Source organism: Miscanthus floridulus, chromosome 4, assembly GCF_019320115.1.
Source record: "Miscanthus floridulus cultivar M001 chromosome 4, ASM1932011v1, whole genome shotgun sequence".
NCBI lineage: Eukaryota > Viridiplantae > Streptophyta > Magnoliopsida > Poales > Poaceae > Miscanthus > Miscanthus floridulus.
In genome coordinates this window covers 109,367,033-109,384,147 of record NC_089583.1, presented here as the reverse complement: position 1 = coordinate 109,384,147, position 17,115 = coordinate 109,367,033, and the positions used below count along the sequence as shown (strand labels likewise).

The 17,115-nt window shown below is 46.5% G+C and overlaps 1 pseudogene; it reads right to left on the bottom strand.

Moving 5' to 3' along the window:
• Positions 1–6,948: 6,948 nt before the first annotated feature.
• On the bottom strand, positions 6,949–16,929 carry LOC136552563 (probable arabinosyltransferase ARAD1; annotated as a pseudogene).
• Between the last annotated feature and the right edge of the window lie 186 nt (positions 16,930–17,115).

Here is a 17,115-nt window from a genome sequence, read left to right as displayed (position 1 = left end):
TGTTCTCTTCTCCTCCATAAAACTCCTTCATGAACTCATAAATTTGGGCTGGCTTCATTCCAGCTTCCCGTATCTGTCCAATTAATTTCCTGTCTGCCTCTATAACCTGTCGTTGGGACCTTAGCTTGTGTGACTTATTTGGACTAGCAAGATAATGATTGTGCTGTTCTACAACCTTTTGCACCAGTCCAAATCCCCTCTTTGCTGATACTAAACTGGACACGAGCATCACAACCCGTCCTTGTAATGTCCTTTTGTGATGACTCATTTTCTCGTTGTACTTGACTACTGCAAACTATATATTTCTGACATAGACTACCATCTTGGCGGCGCTTTGTCTTGCTCTTTCTAATACTGAACCCAACCTTGCCGGCATAGGTGTTGTACATCTCATAAGCTTCTTCCTCAGATTGAAATGTCATTCCAACTTTAGGAGTGATCAAATTGTGCCCAGCTTTACGAACCACCTCCTGTACATATAAATTTTCAATTGAAGGTGTACTAAAAATAAACAAAATATCATATATTCTATAAGTTTGTTAAATACTTTTTTACCTCGTCAGGTACTTCATTCTCCACTGGTACTTCATTCTGTGAAATGGTGCCGATAGTCTCTACTCCCATGGTAACCGACGTGGTGTTCTGTGAAATATGCACACTATATGTCAGAAAGCAAACAACATAGAAGAAAAGACACAACGATCTAATCAGATAACTGACCTGTGTTATCTGTTGTTCTCCTTCGAGACGACCACCGTCAACAGCATCAATTCCTAGTGCACGTGAATCCTCCATGACAGAAGAAGATGGCATTAGGTCAACTGTAGGTTCATCCATGGAATCGGTGGCGGCGGCGACGGCGTGCAACAGCCGCACTAGTCTAGGGCTCAAGGCACGATCTATTGGGGCATCTTGTATTCCAGCTGAGCCGATGAGGATCGAGGAGCCGAGCTGTGTGCCTATTTGCCTTCCATCGGAGCGTCGTTTCCAGCTGCCGTAGGATGAAAGGGCCGTACACGTGACGTCCATCCGGCTGGGGGTAGCACGCGCCGCACGCTGGACCCATCGTCCATGCAATTTTTTCCTGCCGATACGCGCGCACCAAAACCAATGTTCCAAGTAGGAGAGAGAATCTCTAAAAACACATAAAGAGAGTCATTAGAATTTATATATCTGTTACTACCTAAATTTGCGTACGAGTGACCATCTAACAAAGAACATGTTGGAGGCCTATTTCAGTTGAAGTGCTCCAAGCAAATTTGGGGCGTGAGTACCTGTGTGGGCAGTCGGCGCGCCCCGTAGCTGGTCGCCGTTTCCTGCCCAGTTATCTCCTGCCGACAGTCGCTCGTCTGCTTTGTTCCCCCCTTTTTTTTTTACCAAGTACTCCCTCCGGTTCTATAAAAATATATCGACACGGTCTTTAAGAAACGACTTTGACTTGTAATTTTTTTGCTATAAAATATTTATAAAATATAGTCAATATATACTTTTATGAAACTACATTTTAAGATGAATCTACTTACATCACTTTTATATTTTCAAACTCAACCCAAAAGAAGTTATTTGTAGTCAAAGTTTAAAATGTTTGACTTAAGAGAACATCAAAACGACTTGCTTTAGTATAGTTATACTGCGCGTGCGCGTCGTCTGAGTTTTGGGATCACAGTCGTCGTATCGACGAAAGCTCTACGCTGCAACGTGTTTCACGAGTCTAGACGACCGGACGGGCAGGCAATTTATGTACGTACATACAATAATTGATTGCACAACGACAACGAGCCTGAGTCTGAGGCGTATTCATATGGAATCTGAGCGTATTCTTCTATCTGTTGGCCGGACGGGCAACGAGCCTGAGTCGTATTCGTATGGAGTCTGATCTGAGTCGTATAGTTCGGAGATTCGTATGGAGTCTGAGTCGCGCACCAATACAGATGTGGCGGAGGCACGCACACCAAAAAAAATTAGACGAAAGCTCTACGTGATTTTTAAGTAGTTACAGATTACAGATTACAGATGTGCTATCAGTTCACTGTTACTTGGATAGGTATCAGTGTCGTTCCTGCTCTTGTTCTCGGGCATCTTTGCGCAACGAATAACGTTAGTGCCAAAAAATTACTAAGGACATGCATGACCATTCACTGTCCGTTCCTTTAATTAGCTCTTTTCTTTAGAACTAAAAGCTCAGAGCTTCACGAACAGTTAAGACAAGAGAGGGGTTGAGATCATTACATTTTTCTTATTATTACTGCGTATATACAGAACGCCTGTTCCATGCCAGAACATAGAACATTTTTTTTGAAAACATAGAACATTATCTTGGTGTTTTTATTCTATCGGATCAACAGGTCTCTACTCCAAGCGCTCACAGCCTATAGATAGATGAGTATATATGTGCAATATTTGCATCTGAGTCTGAACTAGCTACTGATTTTTTAACGGGTCCTGTTCGCTTCGCTGAAAAGCCAAGTTAAAAAATACTGTTCGTTGATTTAGTCGTAAGAGAAAAACACTGTATCATGCATGATAAGTTCAAGCAAATAGGGTTGACATGTTGGTTGATGTCGGCACTATTTCTGAAGTGAAGATATATACATGCAGAAAATGTGTATAGATCTGAATCGGAACTAAATACTAATTCTAGACACTGACATGTTGGTTGATATCACTGTTTCGCCAAGCACCCAGTGTCATTCCACGACGGCAGGACGAAGGAAGCCTGTCTGGCAATAAAGCCTATGTAGGTGAACATCCACAAGTTTTGTTGACTTTTCCTGTTGCAGTTCGGTAATTTCAGGTTCTGAGTTTTTCAATCATGCTGCTATAGCACGAGAAAAACGTGAATCTTGAAGCAAGTCAACTTTCATCAGGAGTCTGAACTCAAGACACTGGGCTCAGGCCCAGCCCTGGGGCGGGGCGAGAGGGACAACCGTCCCAGGCCTAGGGAGCCGCATGGGTCCCACCCCAGGTACGCAGACACTAGTAGTATTCGGTGTATGTGAGCCTAGTAATAAATATACGTACGCAGAGTCGCAGATGTAGGCATGCCGCAGCAGCGACTCCTCGGTCCTCATGACGACGCGAGACGCTTTGAGCCTTCGACAGCGAGTCGCGGAGTTGGTGACTGTTCCATTCTATTTCCTCTACATACGACCGCGACTCTGCCGCTCTGCGAGTCGCCAGCGGACGGCGGGTAGCCAGGCAGGCTGCAGGCAGGCACGGCCGCACGTGAACGAGTGAGACTGAACGTGAATACATGATCCGCATAGGTACGAATATCAGATTCTCTGTCCTATCTCCTATACGATCCCTAATTCCTGCTCCCTCCGTCCCTAAATATCTGTCGTTCTCGCTTTGCGAAAAATAACTCTGATTAAATTTATATAAAAAATATTAATATTTATGATACATAATTGATATCATTAGATAGATCTTTTAATCTAGTTTTTAATAAATTTATTTGGAGATACAAATGTTGCACGTATTTTCTACAAATCTAGTCAAACTTATGGCACGAAAATCGAAAATGATAGATAATAAGGGACAGATGGAGTATTCCCTAACCATGTACTGCCGGCCGCTAAGGTAAAGGTTAATCATTGATTCAGATTTCACAGACTCGGACGGACATCGTTTGGAATTTCAGATTTGCAAATTGTTTAATCTTTGACTAATTGTTTCTCTAAATTTTAACGGTACCATGTCATCAAGAAAGTATGCTTCTGACAATGACAAAAGAAAGAAGAAAACATGAATAGATGTTTTGATACAATAACAGAGAGGGTCTCTTCATAAATTTCTTAACAGATGATTTGAGATATGGAGGAACCAGCTAACGCTAATCCAGAAGATCCAAAGGTTAAATGGATTGGAAACATTAATCATTGAGAAGCGATTGTTGGAGATTGATATTTACACCATCATTGAGGTTTTCGCATCGAGGAATGTTAGAAGAAAATTTGAGGTAATTCAATATGTATATAAATTATTTCACATGAATATTGCTTTTGCATTCAGTTAACTGCTTATTAGTAACATTTTGTATATTTGTGTATATATACTGGCCATGAATGGTACTAGTATTATCGTGTTTATATAGAAAGGCCCAAAATTTTAGTTTCGTTCTAGGTCCAAAAAATCTCAGGACCGGCCCTGACTGGGCTCTGATCCAATTATGAACTGAACTTTGATCAAAAGTGAAGTCTGAAGCCTCATCAGATTATGCAATACGGTTCTGAATAAGGTAATGGTGTGCAGCAGTCAATGAAATACCTTTGCTTCTGTGGTGATGATTATTCTGAAATCAAGCTCTTTCTATGTGGTTTTGGGTCTTTTTCTCCTTTAGGCCTCGTTCGGCAGCTCATGTTTGAATCCGGCCCTCTTTTGATTCCTAGGCCGGGATTCTAGAGGGTCATAGGTAGGGATTGGTTTCGGATTGCAGAGGGGATCGAATGGTCAAAACGGGCCGGATTGGAATCCAAGGCAGGCCTTAACCAAACGCCTATTCCAAGCTAGGCTGGCATTCATTCCGCACCGGCCCATACCACATGGAATGGACCTCATTCTGGGCTAATCCGAGAGAAACGAACGAGGCCTTAATTTGGCTTTTGGATAGGGATAATATATTTTTTCTGTCCCTAGGAGGTGTTTTGAAAATTAGATCTTCATTAAGGGTTTTTTAGAATCCTTCATATCTTCTATGGTCTTGAACTGCTTTGGCCATATTTTCTTCATAAATATGTATGCACAAAAACATCACTGTGGAGGGCTACATTGTAGTCTATATCAGATAATCTGTTTTTGGTACTACCCGAGAGACTCTAATTCATTTACTGTTGCAAGACTAATGTTTATAGACATTTGGATATTCGGCTTTTAATGCATCCATGCTATGTACACACAATGCATTTCACCTGCTACAGTGTATATCCTTGTTGCGATCAAAAAAAAAAATACAATGTAGATCCTTGTGCGGGAAGAATAACCCATAGCTTTCACCTTTCATGAAAAGAGCTGCTTCGCGAGGAATCATAGCCTCATAGGGCTGCCTCCAGAATCGTCTCTCCATACTACTGTTTATTTCCTTCTCTTTCCAGTGCTACACGTTTACGTCAGCATTTCCCTCAGTTGCTCTGCCTTTTGATATGTTAATTATTGTGGCTGCAAACCGTGAATAAGAGCATGTCCTTCTCATACATCTTATTTATAATAAAGAATACATTGGTTAGAGCAACGCCAGGTGTTTCCTATAATTAACTTGCTAAACTAATAAATTTAGTGAGTTTACAAAATAAGGCCATGTTCGCTTGAGCTTATCAGCCAGAATCAGCCTTACTTTTCAGCTATGGGAACAGTGTTTTTCTCTCACAACAAATCAGTCCTACAAATCAGTCGCAGCAGCAATAAGTCCCGCCGAACACTCTATAAGTAGCGACCTCAATTTAATTCCCCCTCCAATAGTTTTCTATACTAACTTCCTAAACAATTTTGTATTGGGAACCTCAAACTACTTCTAACCAACCAAGCCGTTTTTAATAGTTTCTTTGTCTATTACCATTTTCTTACCTAGAACACTTTATTTTCTTAATTTACTCATGGGTCCAATTTACTTCAATCTTCTAATAAAACGTCATTGGGGGAGTGGATACGGAGTTCCTATCGACTTCGGGAACTTATGAGTTGGAAGGGGGATTTGCCAAGTTCTTACTTCTAAGGAGTTTTTTACCAAATTGTTGGAAGGATGTTTTCTCTTTTTGCCAAAAAAATCTAAATAGAGAGTTTATTTAGAAACCTCCTGATTGAGTTGCTCTTAAATGGATGTATTAGAGTTGTGAGACCCGTATGTTTAATTATTTTATTTAAACTCATTTTAGCTCCATTTATATATTACAAAAATCATATATTTTTATCTTATTTTTTTAGGTAATACAAGTGCTTGAAAGATCATGAGGTTATCCCATGTATATGAGAAGTTATATTGACGAGTTGAATTTTATACTATTACATGACATGCGACTATATGTATCTTAATTTTAATTTTGAGAAAATATAGGATAATCCGTGAGTTTATGGTTGAGTTTATAAAAAAAACAAATTTAGTAGATTAGGGGATGTTACTGCTATATCATTTTAAAATCATATTAGGATGTCACATATCACAATCATAAGCATGTGCCGAGTTTTCTTAAAAAACATAAATTTAATAGATCAGAGGATGTTAGTTGCTACTATGTCATTTCAAAATCATACTAAGATGTCACTTATCATAACTATAAACATGTGTCTCGGCTATTAGTTAGCATTTAAGATACTAAATAAGTGCACTAGCCTGTGTCGTCGTGAATGTAATAGGGGTAGCACATGCTCTAACTGCTATCGGGTGTAAGTTTCCAAGTGATTGTAAAACTACTTGGAAGATGTACCTCACGAGGTTTAGGCCTTTTGACCGGCGATTTAGCCGGGTTTAATGAGTAATAAAAGGTCCAAAAGTCTAAAAAAAATGGAAAACTATGAGATTCTAAAATACAAGAATTAAAAATTGTGATGTTTAGAACGTAGAAAAATATTTACTTCTTTCCGGTCCAAACGGGCCTAAGTAGTTCCTTTTCGGTGAAAGGGGATATTGTGTTTGGTTCATGAAATAAGGTGATTCATCATTTCCTCCATCTTCATATTTTTTGTTGATCCATCATCATTTTATTCTTACGAGAAATAAAATCATTCCACCAAATTTGAATAATAGAGTTTGATTAGAGTAATAACTAATAAGATGATCCATCACTTTCTCGCTCATCATATTTTTTGTGACACATTATTCCTTACAAGCTAATAATTAGTATTGATACGAAAAATAAGTCATTCCATCAAATTTGAGGAATAAACTTATCACCTCATCTAAAATGAAGTAAACACTTATAAAATTCCCTACTAAAATCTTATGTAGGTCGAAAAACTAGGGCCGCAAACTGCTGACAAAAATGAACTAATGTAACTTACACATACAAAATGGGTACCGTACCTTGTATCAAGGAAAGGCATCACAACAAGGTTCCTGACTATCCGCTCCTCCTATACAAATCTAGAAAACTGAAGAATTGTGGCAATTAGTAAATTTAATGTTCAAAAATAGTGGCTGGTAATATCGCTTTACATATAACTGTACAACATCAAAAATCCAGGCAATGTGATCACTGGAAATAGGCACAAAGCTTGTAGGGCGATGAGTTCCGTCTTGTTTAACTGGCTGCAGTTATCTCAGTTGGAGTTGTAGAGTAAATGCACGAGCAATCTGTTCCATTGGTGGTGCCTCTTTCAAGCAACCGTTTGTTGCGGTTAATCAACAACTTTATCAGTGGTGCTTTAAGAGATACTTGGCACCAAATCTGATTCACTCGTCCATTCGGATCCTCGTACTCAAAGTAATGTTTCACCTGAAAAAAGTCATTCGAATTTCAGCGAATAAGAAAATTATTAACAGATAAATATACTGAAAGAAATTTGAATGTGCATGTCATGCCTCTGAAAACTAAATTTTATGCAATATATAAGACTAGATTGAAACATCACATGTTCCTGCCTCACACCACATATCTCCATCCCATGCATGAATAAGGGCGCAATCCATTATGGACCCATCAGCTCGTTCTAGTTATTTTGTTCAATCAACCATATGTACTACTCCCTCCGTCCTAGAATGATAAGTATATCGTAGACCAACAGTTACTCAAATTTTATACAAGCTTGGGATATAAAACTTGCATCAGTAGATTTGTATTCAAAGTGTTTTTTGAGATGATATTGATTCTTTAGCAAATGACAACATATTGTGAAAAAAAATTAAGGGTCAAAATCTACTTTGAGACTTTTCCCTGATCAATATACACATATCATTTCAGGACGGAAGGAGTACATAATGAACCAGCAATTCAGTGGAATGGGCCCACTTGCAACCACAAAAGTATACTACCATATAAGATCGAATTAGTGAAAGAGCACAAAATAACTCATATATGAGGCCAGAAAGTAATCATATGCCCAAAGTGACAGTTTGTCAAAACAATCCCCAAAGCACTATATATCCACATTCTTACTACTTCATATTCTAAGCCAAACAAGAATGAGATGGTGGGGTGATCTTCTCTAGCAAATGCACCGAGTAGCTGACTCATGTCAAGGGCATCGTGCCCTAGGGTAGCTGGCCCTCGACTACGGAGCTCGTAGTCTCCTGCCGTCGTCGTCTAGGGCTGAGGTTTTGCCCCTCGGCCGGCTAGGCTTAGTTGGAGGAAGGTGAGAGAGATTAGATGGATAATAACTTGCTTGCTTTATTCCTTGTCCACGTACATGGCTAAATAGGCCTTGAGCCTAACACTAGGAGCTTATTACTCCTCAATCTTAGGAACCAATTTGATCTCTCTTTCTATTCCTATCCGCTGATTGACACAGCCTGCCTCGCATGGCCTGAGGCCGACGGCTGTGAGCCAGCCGCGCGTTCAATAGCGCGACGGACGTCTCGGGCGCGCCGTTTCCTAGAATAGGAGCAGCCCCACATGACATCTCTCCCCCCTTGATGAGCAGCTCGTCCTCGAGCTGGAACGTTGGATGCTTATCGCGGAAGGAGTCCAAATCTTCCCATGTAGCCGACACAGCAGGTTCGCCCTTCCACTGGATGAGCACTTGATGCACCCCACAGCCCAGTCGAGCACGCACCACGCGTTCCGGCTCTGGCTCCACGGCACCATTGTGAATGATCGGCAGAGGAGGTGGTGCAGCTGGTGGCTCGCCCACCCACTTCTTGAGGAGGCCGACGTGGAAGACATCATGAAGCTTGGCGCGTGGAGGAAGAGCGAGGCGGACGGCTACTTCATTGATGAGCTTGGTGACGTGGTAGGGCCCAAAGAAGCAAGGCTGCAGCTTCCCTTTGGGAGCCTGGGATAGCGACGCAACTGGGCGATGGCGAAGGCGGAGCAGGACCCAGTCGCCCATGGCGTAGGAGACGTGACGGTGCTGCTTGTCGTAGTGGAGCTTTTGCACAGCTTGGGCTTGCTCCAGCCGGTAGCGGACATCCCCCAGGAACTCCGCGTGTTCGGCCATTGTCTTGGCCACAGCAGCCACTCGCGTGTCCCCCGGCTCATAAGACCGGATGGTAGGAGGGTCGCGGTCGTAGACCACTCGGAACGGCGTGTCGCGTAGTGACATCTGATACGCCGTGTTGTAGGGTGTACTCGGCCCACGGCAGCCAGCAAAGCCACTGGCGAGGGCGGTCGCCGGTGAAGCAGCGAAGGTACATGGCGATGACGCGGTTGGCCGCCTCCGTTTGGCCATCAGACTGTGGATGGAATGCTGATGTCATGTGCAACTTGGTACCCATGAGCCGCATAAGCTCCTTCCAGAACACAGAGGTGAACACCGGGTCGCGGTCGGACACTATGGACTGCGGCATCCCATGAAGTCGCACGATGTCGGTGAAGAACGCCTGAGCCACAGACTCCACCGAGTATGGATGGGCGAGGGGGATGAAATGGCAATACTTGCTGAAGCGATCCACCACCATTAAGATGACGGACTTTCCGCATACACGCGGCAGTGCCTCAATGAAGTCTAGCCCGATGTCCGCCCAAATCGTCGTCGGGACCGGCAGGGGAAGCAGCAACCCTGTGGGGTGAAGATGTTCTGACTTGTACCGCTGGCATGTGGTGCAGGCACACACGAAATCCTAGACGATGCGGCGCATGCCGGGGAAGTGGAAGTCCCGACGAAGGCGATGCAAGGTGCGCTGCACGCCCTCGTGGCCGTCCTCGTGCACCGCGGATAGGATCTTGGCCAGGAGAGGCGACGCTGGTGGCACGTACAGCCGGCTATGTCACCAAGTCGTCAGTGAGAGCCCAAGGCGCTCCTCGTGAGCCTGCAGTAAGCTCATCCTGGAGGGCGACCAGGGCAGGGTCAGTGGCCTGAGCCTGACACAGGCGGTCGATGTAGTCGAAGCGCGGCGCGGAGATGGCTAGAACAACATCGTCATCTGTGTCGTGGCGGGAGAGAGCGTCCGCCACTTGGTTCAGCGTGCCGGGCTTGTATTCCACCGTGAAGTCGAACCCGAGCAGCTTCTTGACCCAGTGGTGTTGCGGGATCATGGCGAGGCGCTGGTTGAGGAGGAACTTCAAGCTGTAGTGGTCCATACGCACGGTGAAGCGACGTCCCCATAGGTACGACCGCCAGTGTCTAATGGCGTGGATGAGACCGATGAGCTCTCGCTCGTACGCGGCGAGGGAGTGATGCCGTGGGGCCACCGGTCGACTGAAGTAAGTGATAGGGTGCTTGTCCTGGATCAGCACCGCCCCAAAGCCGTGGGTGGACGCGTCCCACTCGACGACGAACGGCCGTGCGAAGTCCGGTAGCGCCAAGACCGGTGCCGAGGTGACCGCGGCTTTGAGGGCCTAGAAAGCCGTGGCGGCGTCGTCGCTCCAGGTGAAGCCGTTCTTCTTAAGCAACGCCGTAAGTGGGGCCGCGATGGCACCATAGTCGTGGACGAACTTGCAGTAATAGCCCGCAAGGCCCAAGAACCCCCGCACCGCGCGAGCCAAACGGGGTTGGGGCCAGTCGGAGACCGCCTGCACCTTGGCGGGATCCATGGCGACGCCGGCGTCGAAGATAACATGCCCTAGGTAGGCAATGGAGTGTTCGCCAAAAGCGCATTTGGAGCGCTTGATGAAAAGTTGGTGCTGCTGTAGGATGACGAAGACGGCCCGCAGATGGCGCAGGTGATCGGCCCACGATGCACTGTAGATCAAAATGTCATAAAAATACCAATACGAAGCACCGAAGGAAGGGCCACAGCACATCGTTCATCAGAGCCTAGAATGTTGCCGAGGCATTGCACAACCCGAAAGGCATGACCAGGAACTCGTATAGGCCGTCGTGGGTGCGGAACGCCGTCTTGGCGATGTCGTTGACGCGCATGCAGACATGATGATAGCCCGAGCGAAGGTCGAGCTTGGTAAAGAACTTGGCGTCGTGGAGCTCGTCTAGCAGCTCGTCGACGACGGGAATGGGGAAGGCATCCTTGACGGTGATGGCATTCAGAGCGCGGTAGTCGACGCAGAATCGCCACGAGCCGTCAACTTTCTTGACGAGGAGGACGGGCGAAGAGAACGCCGAAGAACTCTGACGAATAAGGCCTTGGTGCAGCATGGCAGCGCACTGGCATTCCAGTTCATCCTTGTGTGTCGCCGGGTAGCGGTAGGGGCGCACCGCGCCTGGCTGCGAACCCAAGACAAGAGTGATGCCGTGGTCCCGGGATCAGATCGGCGGCAGGCTGTGCGGCTCAGCGAAGATGTCTTCGAAGGACGCGAGCAGTCTTGGGCCCGAGGACCCCCTGCCAGCAGACGGACTGGCCCTGCCGCTGGAATGTCATGGTTCGGGCGCCAAAATCCCACATGATAGGGCCCAGCGTCGCCAACCACTGTGTGCCCAACACCATGTCGTAACCTGCAAGCAGCATGACAAAAAGATCGGCGTGGAATAGATCGTCGTGGATGGTGACCGCGGTCCGGCGGATGACGCCAATGCAAGACACACGTTCGTCGTTTGCCACTGTAGTCGTGAGGCGAGGACGATGTTGGAGGGGTAGACTAGTGCGCTGTGCCGCGGACTCAGAGATGAAGTTGTGAGTGGACCCCGAGTCCAGAAGCGCGATGAGTGGGGTGCCTCCGAGGTCAACGCCGAGCTACATGGTGTCGGTGAAGCGGATGCCCACGATGGCGTGAAGGGAGAAGAGGGGCGACTCCTCATCAGCGGCCGCCGATTTGGAGGATTCCGATAGATCCTCTGCGTCCTCCACAACGCTGTCCAGTAAAAATAGGCGCTTGCAGACACGGTTGTGACCGCGAACGATTTTTTCATCGCAGTCGTAGCAGAGGCCCAGCCGGCAGCGCTCTTCTAGTTCGGCTATGGACAGACGCTTGATCGGCCGGCCCTCCACAGTGATAGTGTTCGGGGCAAGAGGGTTGGCCCTCGGTGGTGCAGGCAGTGCCAGGCGTGGCGGAGGCGCAGCCAGCAGGCCCCTTGTCATAGCTCGTGGGGTCGGCGCCGCGTACTGCTCCCGTAACTCCAGCTTGCGGGCGAGGCTCATAGCGTCGATGAGGGTTTGCGGATTGTGGACCTCGACGTCGAGGCTGAGTGGCGGCTAAAGGCCCCCGGTGAAGAGCTGGACGCGTTGTTCCTCGTCGAGGTGGCTAGCATAGGGGAGGAGCGCTTGGAAGCGGTCCTGGTAGTCCGCGATGGTGCCGTTGCGCTTGCATGAGGCCAACTCGTGGAGGGGGTTGGAGCGCAGCGGTGGCCCGTAGCGAAGATGGAGAAGGTCCTTGAAGCGGCACCATGAGGGGATGCCCTCGTCTTCCTAGACCTAGATGTACCACATCTGAGCGCCCTCTTCCAGGTTGTAGGAAGCCATCCACACCTTCTCTTCCTCCATGATCCGCTACTGGTGGAAGTAGGACTCGCACCGGTTGATGAAGCTCAGCGGATCGGACTTGCCATCATAGCGTGGAAAGTCAAGCTTCTGGAACCACGGCGGCCGATCCTGATGGTGTTCGCTAGTTCCGGACTTGGAAGATGATGACCACGAGGAACGCTCCTTGCTCAGGCGCTTGATCGCCTGGGAATTGGCGTCGACGGAGGTCTGGAGCGACTTCAGGGTGGCGGCTAACGCGTCCAGGGTGGCCTGAAGGGCGGCGTTGGGCTGTTCTCCCATGACGTTGGCTGGAGGTGGAGTTTGATGGGCAGAGACAGCATGAATCGACAGCGGCAGCGAGACGAAGGACGGCGCGACGGCTGGTGGTGGGGATGGCAAGGTGGAGCGTGTAGGCGAGGATCGCCGGGATCGTGATACCAGGTTGTCAAGGGCGTCGTGCCCTAGGGTAGCTGGCCCTCGACTACGGAGCTCGTAGTCTCCCGCCGTCGTCGTCTAGGACTGAGGTTTTGCCCCTCGGCCGGCTAGGCTTAGTTGGAGGAAGGTGAGAGAGAGAGATTAGATGGATAATAACTTGCTTGCTTTATCCTTGTCCACGTACATGGCTAAATAGGCCTTGAGCCTAACACTAGGAGCTAATTACTCCTCAATCTTAGGAACCAATTTGATCTCTCTTTCTATTCCTATCCGCTGATTGACACAGCCTGCCCCGCATGGCCTGAGGCCGATGGTTGTGAGCTAGCCGCGCGTTCAATAGCGCGGCGGACGTCTCGGGCGCGCCGTTTCCTAGAATAGGAGCGGCCCCACATGACACTCAGATGTCAAATGTACACAGAAGTGGAAAGTACAAATGGAGTTTCTTGCCGAGGCATGGTGATGGCAGAATTTCATGATAGTCTCTAGTTATGCTAACGACATTAAATCCTCAAAGGCTGATCGATGAGGAAGTTTATACTTCAGTCCCCATATATTTATTTTTCAAATCCTTTGAAGTTTACTGAGCTACAGTCAAAATGTCATTACATCATTCAGGCACCACATATTTTCCAACATGCTTTGTATGTGCAATCTACACATTGTTTTCCATGTTACAAGAACAAAATTCACTGCACGAAACAATACTGCAGCCAATAAACATCTAACCTATCGTTGGAGCAACCATTTGTCTTAGGAATAAGGCATCTCTAAGAAAGAGTTGTTTATAAGTAGAATAGCATGCATCTTACAGATGCAAATAGCGGTATGATATAGGTTAGTCAGTACTGACCTTTTTTATTTTCCTCTGGTACTCCAGAATCCTCTCTGAACTGATTCTTCGAAGCATTGAAGTTAAGTATCCAGGTTGTACTGCTTTGCTTGTCCCAACAAATATTGATATTTTATTGTAGTCTATAATATCTTCAAATGGAAGTTCAATGTAATCACTGACTATAACAGGAACACACAGACTGACAAGTGCATCAAATAATCTGCATGCTGAGGGAGTATCTCCGACAGGATGGAGGCAAAATTTAGATGAGTGCATTCCTTGTCTAGTTGCACGACGACTCTCCCTTGATTGAGTTCCATGTTTTATGGTTACATCATCCTCGTTTTCAAGAATCTGGAAAAGTGCATCACGAACCATCCCTCCCTACAATATTCAGAATGACAACTGTAGCATAAGTACATAACATTGCATAAACAAACTACAAAATCAGAATAGGACACTGACTGTAACTCCATTGACAAGGAAAACAACAATGAACTATATGTAAAAGAAACTAAGGATCAAGAGACACTTTGATTAAAAGTAACAAAAAATCAAACTAAAGGATGCAACATAGTAATGCTTTGACATTTGTTTTTTTTAACAAAAGGCGGATACTTGACGAATTTTGGATTAGGGGGCTTCTAAAGACTCTTGAACAATTTTTTTTTTGCTTGTTTCAAACCAAAAAGAAAAAAAGTATGCATCTTCCCTTTTTTTCTCATATATTCCATACTTAATTTATCTTATCAATCATGGTTTTGTGTTTCTTATCAGGATGTTGCGGATGATTGGATACTACAGTTGCTGTCTTCTATAGTGTTCCTACTTCCTAACAAATTTTTTTGCCATCAACAATGATATCCCATTCTATGCATAGAAGGTGAGCAAAAGAAAAGGAGCTAGGTAATTGAAACAGAAACAAAAATGTTTCAAAGGCCAACTATGGCAAATGAAATTGTCAAAAAAGACAAACTTTTTGGCAAAGTATCCAAAATAACTGGATATCTTGAATTGAAGATTGCAGAACTCTAACCGCTATCAATTCTCAATTTGACAAATTTCTGAATCAACAAGCCCTTACACATAATTCAAAAAATATACTGAGATCAAAAAATTGTTTGAGGGGTTTGTATATGTTGCCCTTGAAACCAATTGTCTTAAGAAACCCTAGTTGACTTTTCCTTGTTCAATTTTCCTTGGGCATCGGTTCCAGAATTTGCCATAGAACAAAACAAATTCAAAGCAGGCACAATTGCATCCTAACTACTGGGAGTTTATCTACTGCTTCTACCGCTTCCTGGATAACAAAGCTAGAGCTGGTTCTCTGAGTAGTTGGTTTGATCAGGTGCTTGATGATGTTGGCGCAATCTGACCCAAGTGTACCTTCTGGGGGACTTGAGGCATCCAATTCGCAGCCAGGGATAGGTCCTCTCTAGATGCACATGCCTATCTCTCTTCAAGCACATAAAAAGAGCAGAATTCAGTCACGAGCTCACCCAGCTAGCAAAACGGTTGCTTCATATTGCAGATTGCAATCATTGTCCAGTGTGTAATTCTTGCTTCAGTAATTTGTAAAGCTCTCTCTTTATTCACAAAAAGAAAAGGCATCCTAACTCTATTTTCTTCTAAGCTTCATCTTTATACAAGACAATATGCATATAAGAACACCATCAATATAATACCATTTAGTTAATACTTCCTCCGTCCCAAAAAGAGTGCAATTCTTGCTTTTCGAGGAGTCAAACAATGTAAAGTTTGACCATACTTATGTACCGAATAAGTATCATTAGACTATTTATGAAATATATTTTCATAGTAAACCTATTTAGAGACAGAAATGTTGGTACTATTTTCTATAAATTTAGTCAAAGGGCGTACCCAGAGCTTTGTGCGGGGTCTGGGGAAGGGCGTTAGTGGCAAGCCTTACTCTCACTTGTGCAATGCGAGGAGACAGCGACTCAAATCCAGGACCTTCCGGTCACAGGCGGTAAGACTCTACCGCTTGCACCAGGCCCGCCCTTCAAAATTTAGTCAAGTTTATTAATTTTTTTTGACTTGGTTCAAATCTAGAATTGCATTCTTTTTAGGATGGAGGGAGTATCAATTAAGAATGTTGTGCACATTAGCAAACTACAAGTTCCAAAGGGCACCTTCACTTGGTTGTCTATACTCTACAGCATATATGCCCCCCATAAAACATAGTTGTACTTAAACTGACCAATGCCCCAATCAGATTAAATTCATCATGTTTCTTCCAAAATTCGAGAGTTACCTCCTTGCGGTACCTATTGCCCATGAAGAACAGCAATGAGGGCTGGCCATCCACCCTGACCTCACCCTTGAAGGAGTTGATTCGGTGTGAGTAGGGTAGGATGACATCCTTGACGAGAGATGCCTGGTTGCTACGCAACCTGCTGAAATCGGAGACCAGGAGTACGGCATTGCTGATCCGGTCGATCACCCTGTACAGGGCATTGGGGTCCTAGCAGATGAAAACATGATCCCTCCCCCTGTGGTGCCGCCAATAAGGCTGCCGCTCTAGCCACTCTAGCAGCTCCTCTTGCATGGCCTCGTCGCTGTACGCTGCCACCGCCCCAGAGGCGTTTGCTGCCGTCGGAGAGTGGATGGGGTTCACAACAAGGCTGAGGGAGGAGAAGAAGGGCACGTAGAAGTGGTCGGCATCACTCGGGCTGTCCATGCATGCCATGGGGCGATCCCACGGCCTGTGTCGGAGCAGGTCCTTGAAGAGCCACCACTCGGTCGCGTGCTGGTGTCCCGGGTACCGCAGCTGCTCGTCGGGCAGAGCCACCGCGGCGTCCACCGAGCCCGACGACGCACGCGCAGCCGTGTAGCTCCGGACGACGCCATAGGTAAACTTGGACAGCAGGTCGTATAGGTAGATCTTGATGGGTGCAGGTGGGGTGGGGGTTGACGCCGGAGATGAGGAGGTGATAGCGGAGCCCGAGCTGAGGGAGCGGGAGAAGACGGAGGCGGAGGGGGAGGAAGGGGAGAGGATAAGGAAGAGGAGGGCGAGTGAGAGCACGAGGAGTAGGAGGAGGACCGGGGAGGGGCGGCGCGACGGCATGGCGCGCGCGGTGAGCGTGAGGAGGGATCTTGGGAGGAGGAGATTCAGGCGGGGTGGCGGCAGCGATGGGGGCGGTGGCACAAGGATCGGAGATGGGCGGGGCTTGCGGGGTGGCCTGCCACGCTCCCACATGGGGCCGGCCACGTGGTGGGGTGGGCGGGGATGGGGAGGTGGAGTGTCGGCAGAGGGAGTGAGGCGGGGGACGACGGAGATTGGGATGCAAGTACGACATCGTGGCCTCCCACTGACATGGGTAATTGACTGTGGGTCCTGCCCGTCGGTGGCGGTAGACTCATAGAGTAGCATTTTTATTTATTT